Below are 9,991 nucleotides of genomic sequence, written 5' to 3' on the forward strand. Positions count from 1 at the left end.
AGGCCCAAAAAATTGCCCACCCCTTCCCTGATCCCATTCAGGTTTCAGTATCTAGGAGATGTAGTCCTTGAAATTAAGTAGAGAAAAAGGAGAAATGGGTAGCCTAACTACTATGTTTTCTTCTCGTCACTTTGGTGGAAAAGAAAGAAAATCTGATTGATTTCAGATCTTTGCAGGCTGCTGTCCACTCACTGTTGGGCAATCCTAAGATTAATTTGCAGTAAACTTTGACATCTGATTGGGAATGTTCTGAAAATAATTTCTTCCAAAAATGCCATTTCATGCAAACAAGAGTGTTTTGTGGAGGCTTCATCAAAACCAGTAACTTTCAGCAAACAACAGGAAGGTCTGATAGACACCTGACCACTTTCCTACTAGTTTATACATTGCCACATTCAGAGCTGAGGCAGCTAACCACTTGCTCCAGAGGTTCATGGTCCCACAACTGGAGCCAGGGGCCTAGAAGCCCTAGGAGACCTTGGCTTTAGCTGCAACTCTTAGGGTCTAACTTCTCTGCACTGTAACAAAGACCTGCAAGCCCTGAGAACTCTGGATCATAGGCGACTGGTGCCTCTTGAGTCAGGGGGGGCATGTGCCCCCCCGACACCAGTCAGCAACTAGGAGAGGGTCCCCTGGTGGCTGATCTCACTGACGGGGGGGCGGGGGGGAGGGGAATCTCCCTGCAGCCAATCTCACTCACCAAAAACTGGCCGGCTTCTGGAAGTCCCACCGCCACTTCCCGAAGCAGTGCAGCTGCTTTTGCTGGGGGCCCCACTTCCCAGCCAGCACTCTCAGGGTGGGCAACAGCACTCCTGCCTGCCCCCCTGTCACCTAAACAAGGAGTGTGGCCTGACAGGGGGGTGCACCAGCACTCTCAGGGGGTGCAAGTGCACCCCTGTGCACCCCCTATGGGTTGCCACTGCTCTGGATCAAATTGAAGCTCTAAGCATATCTGGACTGAAGAGCCAGAAAATCCTGGGTTTTCTTGGGCTTCAGGTTGCTTGCCACTTGGTTCAAAATGCATTTCCAGGGTCCATCACTGCAGTGTAGCTTTGCCATGAAGACCTCAGTGCTTCCACATTCCCCGACCAGGTGGCAGCATGGACTAGCCAGGCTAGGGGACCCATGTGCCCTGACAGTTGAGCTGTCCATGGAGCCAGCTGGCTCTGGAGTCTAGAAGCCAAGGGGTTTGGGCTCTGGGGCAGTTCTCAGGCAGGGCTGCATCAGAACCATGGACCCCTGAAGCAGCTGAATAAAACTGATGGTTCTTGTCATGTTCACAGGGTAGCTGCTTGTTCCCTGGAAAACGTTTCATTTTGGACACAGCAATATGTCTGAAATATTTTTTCATGCTGTTGGTTCATCTGCAATGCCAGAAAATTGAGTTTTGTTCCAATTGAAGTGAAAAATGTTGTTTTGAAATGTCAAAATTTTCCCCAGGCTTGAATAGAAATGTTGAGATTTAGCTACTTCTACATGCCATACACACAGGGGTAGTCCTAGAGGGGTGCAATGGTGCAGTTGCACCACTGCTTTCAGACTACACCACAGGAACAGCATCCAGGGACTTTTTAAACTCTCCAAATCAGGTAAGAATCCTGCCCTTCCTCCCCCATGCTCAGCAACAATCCCTTCCCCTCTGTGCTCAGTGGCATGACCCACCACTTTCCCTGCTGTCCCCAGCTGACAGAGGGGAGCCGGGCAGGAGGAAGTTCCAGAGGCACTCCTGCCCTACTCCAGCTAGGCTGCATGGGTAGGCTCAGGTAGGAGGAACCCAAATGCCACCACTGTCACTACAGTGTCTACAGACTACAGTGTAGTATATAGATACCTGAAATACCTCTGGTATTAGGAGCAATCTAACCAGCATAGCATGAAGTTTCAGGCAGGCAAGTTTTCAGCCCATACTGCATCCCATCCCACCATATTATTATTGAGACCTGAGCTAACTAAGTTAAAGCCAGCTCAGGCTAGTTTACACTAGGTGTAGGCCTGTAGTGTCACACTGGCTTGCAGGGGTTGTGGAGTGTAGAAGGATTTTCAAAGCAATATAATCTGTAAGCTACTAGTGGACATGGGTGACCAGGACCAAATTCTGTTCTCAGTCATATCTGTGTAAAACCAGAGCAACTCCACTGAAGTGAATGCAGTTACTAATTCCAGATACAGATTGGGATAAATGATAGCAGGATCTGTCCACAACATTGTATCTAGGCACCCTAGTTTTATAGTTATCCAGTAAAGTTTAGGTGGGTGCTAGGACTGCCTGGGCAAACAATTTTGTACAATATTAGAGAGGGTACTAATGCTTTTGTTAAGGTTCTGATAATGGGAGAGGAGACCTGAACAACCATTTTAGGAATTTTAGCAGATTTAGATCGAACTAATCTATAAAATTCTACTAGGAATTAAAAAGAACATTGTGTATTCTAATTTGACAAACATTACTCTTTAGTACTTACAGAGTGCATCTACATAAGATAATTAATGCACAGGAGACTGATTGACTGCGCATTACAGTGTTATGGCAAAAACTGTGCTAGTAGGCTGACACACAGTAGTATTAGTCTACCACGCATTAACCGTAAAAAAAAAAAAATCGTGTGATAGTGCTAATGCACAGTAGGGCACCCTGCTGCATATTTATTTAGTACTTCCTTTTTCAAGTACTAAATTTAATGTGCAGTAGGTACTGTACATTAATGAACATGTAGAACAGCCCACATAGTACCAAAGAGTACTATGGGTTCAGAAGTAACATCACAACAAAAATGAAGCAATTACTTCCTTGAATACCACAGAAATGCAAAGAATATTTACAGAAAAAGGCATTAATAAATTGGCAAGAGCAGATGCTCTGTGGTTAAGTAGTTTGTCTTATATCAAATTTTAGGAAACATCTTAATTGTAGTTGGAGATGTTTCCTCTGGTGTCTCTAAACCAATGATTGTGGATACCAAAAAGAGTAATAAATAGGGAATACATCACTCTAGAGATGTTGAGTTCATGGTCTCCCTCTAAAGCTTCCACTTCTGCTAGCATTAGAGACAGGATTCTGAGCTATATGGGTCACTGGTCTGACCCAGTGTGGCATTTATGTTCTTATGTAGCAGCAGGGGTCCCCTTTTCTCTAACTCTCCCAAAGAACAGCACCAGAAGCCAACCCTGAGCTGTCATGTCTCTCACGTCCATCTATTAAAGACTGAAAAATTGAGAGCTGCAGCAAATGGGCCTCCCAAGTGGGAACTGTAACAATCAGGGCACCTTTCTCTTATCCTGCATATAGAGCAGGAGCCAGGAGCAGTGGGCCGAGCTCTTCCTCCCATCTACCATTGTCAATAAAAAATCAAACATTTAGAAATTCAGGGTCAGAATGGTTTAGGCCAAAGAATGAAGGGAAATGTGTGAATAGTTTAAACATTTATTTTGCCATTTTAAAACTGTTTAATTTGAGATTTCTAGTTTTCATTTTAAATTGCATAATCCATTTCAAATTGACCTAAATAAAAAGGAAAAGAAGTTACAGAAAAGTTAAACTAGTTCCTTTTATGCTGAACAAAACGTTTTGGAGTCACCCAAAATGAAAATTTTAATTTTACTGAAAAATATGACACATTTCTCTTTTGGTTAAATGAAAACTGATGTTTCCCCCTTGATTTTTCAATTCAGTCACCAAATTTGAAACTCCAATTCTTGTTTGCAGAACTCAGGGGTTCCTCAAGCTGTGGTGGGTCTGAAGAGTAGGACTGCACTTCCTGATGCCCTCCCTTTCTCTTGACTATAGAACAGCTGTGGGCATCCACAAACACCTCCCCACTGGCTACCCAAAGAGAAGGACCCAAATGTGGCTGGTAAGAAGATTTAATTTAAGCGTTTTTATTTAATTCAACAACAACAGCAGCAAAAGCCAGGTATCGTCTCTGCAACGTTTTTCTCATTCATTCAGATGGCTAATGATCATATTAGAAAATTCAGTTATAAATTCTTCATCTCTTGTTTTTCATACTGTTTTCCGGTTCTGAAAGACAAATTTCCTCTCCAATTCTGCCTGACAGCCATGTAGCATTCCATACCCTGAGAGAGGTGAGGGGTATTATCTGCCACTCTGGTTTTATTCCTTCATGCATGAAGTTCTGTCTAACTTCTAAAGTCTCTTGTTTTCACCTGCATTGTAGGCCTAAAATCTGGGAAGATAAATGCATAAACTGTGAAAAGCATACACAGTTATTAGATGAATATTTGACATACTTGGAGAACCAGAATGAGATTATGGATCCTCTTCCATCTCCCCTTTACAACTTCATCTAAACAAGATCTTGCTAGATGGCAAATGGATCTGATCCAGTTCACGTGAAAGTTAATGGGAAAAATTCTGGATCAGTTCTTCAGTAGTAAGTTCATTAACCTTTCTGTGAATTAGCCACTAGAGGGCAACATGATCACATGTGTGTACTCACACACACACACACACACACACACACACACACACACACACACACGCTAGAGGGCAACATGATCACATGTACACACACACACACACACACACACTAGAGGGCAGTGTGATTGCATGTACACACACACACACACACACACACACATATATTCCCTCCCTCCCACCCGCAGTATGTTACAAGATCTTTCTTTCTTGGACAAGCTACAACCAGAATTCAGCCTGTCCCAATGTCCACATAGTAAGTAATTGTTGCCTTTCTGTGCCTTCCCCCTCCTGCCTTTCAGCAAGTCCTTTTTATTTTGCTTTCATATGGTTATGCAGAATTACTTTTATACACATTAAAGGATCATTATATTTTTACCTTTATTCCAATAACATGAGGCTGATTAACACTGATGACAACAAAGTCTTGGCACAATCTCCTAGGCTTCAGAAGCATATTATGGGCCCAACCTCTTATTCCATTCTCAGGCACAGGAAACTTTTCCCAAGTTCAGGTTAGGTTCACTATTCTGTAGATGAGTCTGGACTGCATTACAAATGGATCAGATTTTCACTGAACAGAACTGCCCTTAAATCAACATTTTCACATCATCCTACCACTTATGATTTTTAAAAATTCCCTTTTTTTGTTCACTGTCAAAGTCTTAAATTAATTGAATTTTGTATATATTTCTATTGCTCTTCATTTTACTGGTATGTATATAGAATATATATTTGCAAGAATGAGGAAAAACTACTATATTTAAGATAGTATTTAAAGATACTTCTGGATGTGGCAGGATATTATTATTATTATTATATAATGTATGCTAAATTATTGCATATGATAATAACAAACCATAGGTTAGGAAACAAGGTAGGTAACATATAACTGAAAAAACATTCAAAGTACTTCTACATAAATATTGTTATTACAGTGAATTCGTTATCATTAACATTCTTAATTTTAATGAAACAATTCCATAGTTATTCTACATCAGATAAAAATGAAGCACCAGCCTATTTTATGGAGAACAGTGAATCCTAATATTCTAAAATATTCTAAAATATCTATCACAATATGTTACCTTGCACCTACAAAAATTTACAGACTTGCTTACCTTTGGACGCAGACTTTCTATTGGTTTCAATGGGATTGGTTTTAATGGTGCATGAAATTAAACTTATACATAAGTTTGTGCAGATCAGAGCCTTGCTTGGAAAAAAATACTTTTGTCTGATCAGAATTAAATAAGTAAAACAGATATATCTGTTTTAAAACAACCCTTAATTAATTTTGCAGGTTTCAAAGTGCAAGTTGCCCATTTTTTGTAAATTAGATTTCACATGTTTAGGTTTCATCTTTGAACCTGGGAGGGGGTTAACCCCTGAGTGAGTAGGAGGAGGAGGCTGAGTGGAGCTGGGCCGGGTCTTGCCCCACCTAGGCCCCTACTTCACCCAGCCCCACAGGGAGCCATGCGACTGGAGCCATGCGAACAGGCTGCACAAACAGGCGCGCTTGTCTGCCAGTGCATGAGTTAGCGCGGAGTTCACACAGGAGGTTGAGCGGGAGGGCCCAAGGCCCTGCCTATGAGCCCCCCAGGGTAGACAGTCCCAGCCGTAGCCAGCCTACCAGAGGCATGACACGGATGGGCACATGTCACACCCCGAGGGTCCCCTTGGGCTCTGCGGCCCCCCCCCCAGGCACCTCAGAGACGGCCACCCAGACGGAGCCCATGGTTCCGGGCTCCACGCAGACAGAGCCCCAGGCTCTCGGCTGCGCGGGCTGCCTGTCCCTTTTTGCACGCTCTGGGAGCCAGGAACATGGCCACCTCCCCGTATGGGGTCTGCTCCCTTTTGGGGTCTCTGGTGCACCAGCTGGAGGAGCTCCAGGCCACAGTCCAGAGACTGCGTGCCATCAGGGACTGTGAGCAGGAGATTAGACTCCTACTGCCAGGCCCTTCTCCCCCGGGAGCCAGAGGGTAGACCACGGTCTCCCTCCAGGACAAAGGAGGACTCCGGGACCTCCCACTCTGTCCAGTCAGGGGCATGGACCAAGGTGGTCAAGGGCCCTAAGGCCCGCCGCACCAAGGGCCCTGCCCCGCCAGAGCTTAGCAACAGGTGCGCACCTCTTGCTGCTCCAGCAGAGCCTGCTGAGTTGCCAGCTCCCGCAGGCAACACAGGCTCAACCGCAGCTACCGCCCCCACTCTCCCCAAGACAAAACGTAAGGTGTTTGTTGTGGGAGACTCCATCCTAAGGGGGACTGAGGGGGCAAGCTGCTGCTCTGACCCCTTAGCCCGGGAAGTCTGCTGCTTCCTGGGGGCCCACATCTGAGACATTGCGGAGAAGATCCCTAAGCTTCTCCAGCCCACAGACCACTATCCTATGCTCCTTATTCATGTGGGCATCAATGACATGGCTTGGAGCGCTCTCAGCCGGGTCATGGGATGCTACAGGGATTTGGGAGCAGGGCTAAAGGGTCTGGGGGCACAAGTGGTGCTCTCGCCGATCCTCCCAGTCCGGGGGTATGGGCTGAGGAGGGAGAGGAGGATCCACATAGTTAACCAAAGACTGTGGCGCTGGTGTCATTGGGGAGGCTTTGGCTTCCATGACCACAGCTCGCTCTTTGGCGAGAGAGGCAGAGAGCTGCTGGGAAGAGATGGCCTCCACCTCTCTCCCATGAGAAGGAGGCTCTTCTCAGACAGACTGGCTTATCTGCTCCACCGGTCTTTAAACTAAGCCTGCTTGGGGACAGGAGAATGCCATTGCTGGTCCGCTGAGCAACCCTTGCAAAGCCAGTGCACCAAGGCACTTAAGGGAGCCCACCCCTGCCCCAGCCCTGGTACAATCTGTGGGCTAGGCAAGAGCCCCCAAGGGGACACTTGCCTGCTTGTACACAAATGCCAGAAGCTTGGGGAATAAGCAGGAGGAGCTCATCCTCCTGCTCAATGCACATAATTATGACGTCATAGAGATAACAGAGACCTGGTGGGACTCTACCCATGATTGGACCATGGGTATAGATGGCTATACCCTGTACAGGAGGGATCGTGTAGATAAAAGGGGCAGGGGTGTAGCTCTCTATGTTAAGGAAAGCTACGTGTCCCTGAAAGCTGATATTGGCAACCAGGGTGGACAACTGGAGGCCCTCTGGGTTTTAAAATCTGTGGGGAACATGGCACAGGGGACACAATGGTAGGAGTCTACTACAGACCTCCCACCCAAAGTCCAGAGCTTGACCAGGAGTTTGCCCAGGAAGAAAAGAGAAGGAAGAAAAAAACTGCAGTAAAATAAACCTCATTAGGAGCCATGGTTTGATATATCATATTTCATTTTTGCCCAATATATACTACGCCTCACTGATTTTCAAAGATGAGCGAAATTTAAATTCCAAGGGGGTTTCTAGAAGTTTTTAAATCCCTGATACTGCTCCTGATATTCCTTTTCTAACAGCCAGTAGGCTTCACTTCTTACTTCTTGACTGTTTTCTTTACATAGCCAGTTCTATAATGTATTATAATATGATTCCTAACCAGAGCAGAAGACAGCTGAGTTATTACTGTGGGTGAAATTCTTCTAACTGAGCCATCTTCTCCTTCAGAGGCTGAATATACAGATTTCAAGGATTTCTATCTCCTTATTCCTGTAATGATTTTATGTTTTGTAAAATGGCATGTAATAATATCTATGACAGCTAATCTTCCTGTAACCCTTCATTGCAGGATTAAGGAGCTCTTGGAATAGGGAACCGAGTGACACTATTGAATTTTACTCTTTTTCTTCATGAAGAAATGGTGTCAGATTTCAGGTGGTATGTGGTCTTCTTTGGCTGTGGACTTTGAGGTTGTCTCACCTTTACAGGTACCTATTTCATAGACTCATAGATTATAGAGTTGGAAGGGACCCAATGGATCATTGTGCCCAACTCCCTGCCCCTGTCAGGAAAGAGGGCCAAGGTCAGACAACCCCAGCCATGTGTCTATCAAGTCTCCTCTTGAAGACCTCCAAGTTCGGTGATAGTACCACCTCTCTTGGAAGCCCATTCCAGACTCTGGCCACCCTTATTGTAAAAAATGTATTCCTAATGTCTAACCTAAATCTACTCTCCACTAGTTTGCACCCATTATTCCTGGTTACTCCCTGGGGCGCTCTGGTAAACAGCTCATCCCCAATTCTCTGCTGTCCTCCCCTGATAAATTTATAGGCAGCTACAAGGTCACCCCTCAGGCGTCTTTTGTATAGGCTGAAGAGATCCAGATCTCTCAACCTCTCCTTGTAGGGTGCTCACCACACCCTCGTCCAAATCGCTGATGAAGACATTAAATAACACTGGCCCAAGGACCAAACCTTGTAGGACCCCACTGCTCACCTCCTTCCAAGCCAAGAATGACCTGTCAACCACCACTCTCTGGGTACAGTCCCTAAGCCAGTTAGCCACCCACCTGACTGTGTAGGCATCCACTCAGCAGCCCGTTAGCTTCCCTATGAGAACAGGATGCGAAACTGTGTCAAAGGCTTTTCTAAAATCCAGATAGATGAAATAGGCCTCTGCTCCTGTGTCAAGGCAGTGTGTGACCGGGTCATAAAAGGCTATAAGCTTTATCAGGCAGGATCTACCTGTGACAAACCCATGCTGGTTTCCTTTTCAGCATCATTTTCCTTGCTGGTCTTTCACAATAATCTTTGATGATTTTATCTAATATTTTCCCAGGGATAGAGGTAAGACTGACTGGCCTAAAGTTACCTGGCTCCTCCCTTCTCCTCTCTTAAAAATGGGCACCACATTGGCCTTTTTCCAGCCCTCAGGGACCTGTCCAGAGCACCATGAGAGCTCAAAAAAGCCATGCCAGTAGCTCAGCAATGACACTGGCCAATTCCTTCAGCACCTGTGGATGGAAGTCATCTGGGCTGGCTGACTTGTACCCATCCAGCCCTTCCAAGTGCTCTTTAACTGAGTCAGCACTAACCTTTGGTGGTCTGGTGCCTTTTGGACATCTGTCTATGCTCAAGGTGGGAGGATTGTCTTGGTCAGTATTAAGGAATACTGAAGCAAGGAACTCATTCAAGAGCTCTGCCTTTTTGTCTGCATCAACCACCAACTGACCTGATTTGTCCTGCAGGGACCCTATGCTACACTGTGCCTTCTTTTTGCTCACTTTGTAGCTGTAGAAGGACTTTTTATTGTCCTTGATTGTTTTAGCCAGACTAAGCTTCAGTCCTGCCTTGGGCTGCCTGACTCCCTACAATAGCCACCAGGGTAGTGTATGCCTCCTTGGTGGCTGTCCCCTGCTTCCACTACCTATACATCTCTTTCTTTGCCCCCAGTCTTTCCTGAAGCTCCCTGTTCAGCCAAGGGGGCTTTTTTACCCCCTTAGCCCCTTTCCTGCGTAAGGGGATAGACTCCTTTTGTGCCCCAAGGATCACTCCCTTGAGAAACTTCCAAGCCTCTTGGACCCCCATTAGCTCGATGCTCTTGAGTTCGGCCACCTCACTAACTAGGTTCCTAAGTTTACTAAAATTGGCCCTTCCGAAGTCTAAAACTTTAGCATCACTGG

This window comes from Crocodylus siamensis, chromosome 5 (genome assembly GCF_052110815.1).
Source record: "Crocodylus siamensis isolate JL-2025a chromosome 5, ASM5211081v1, whole genome shotgun sequence".
NCBI classification, from domain to species: Eukaryota; Metazoa; Chordata; order Crocodylia; family Crocodylidae; genus Crocodylus; species Crocodylus siamensis.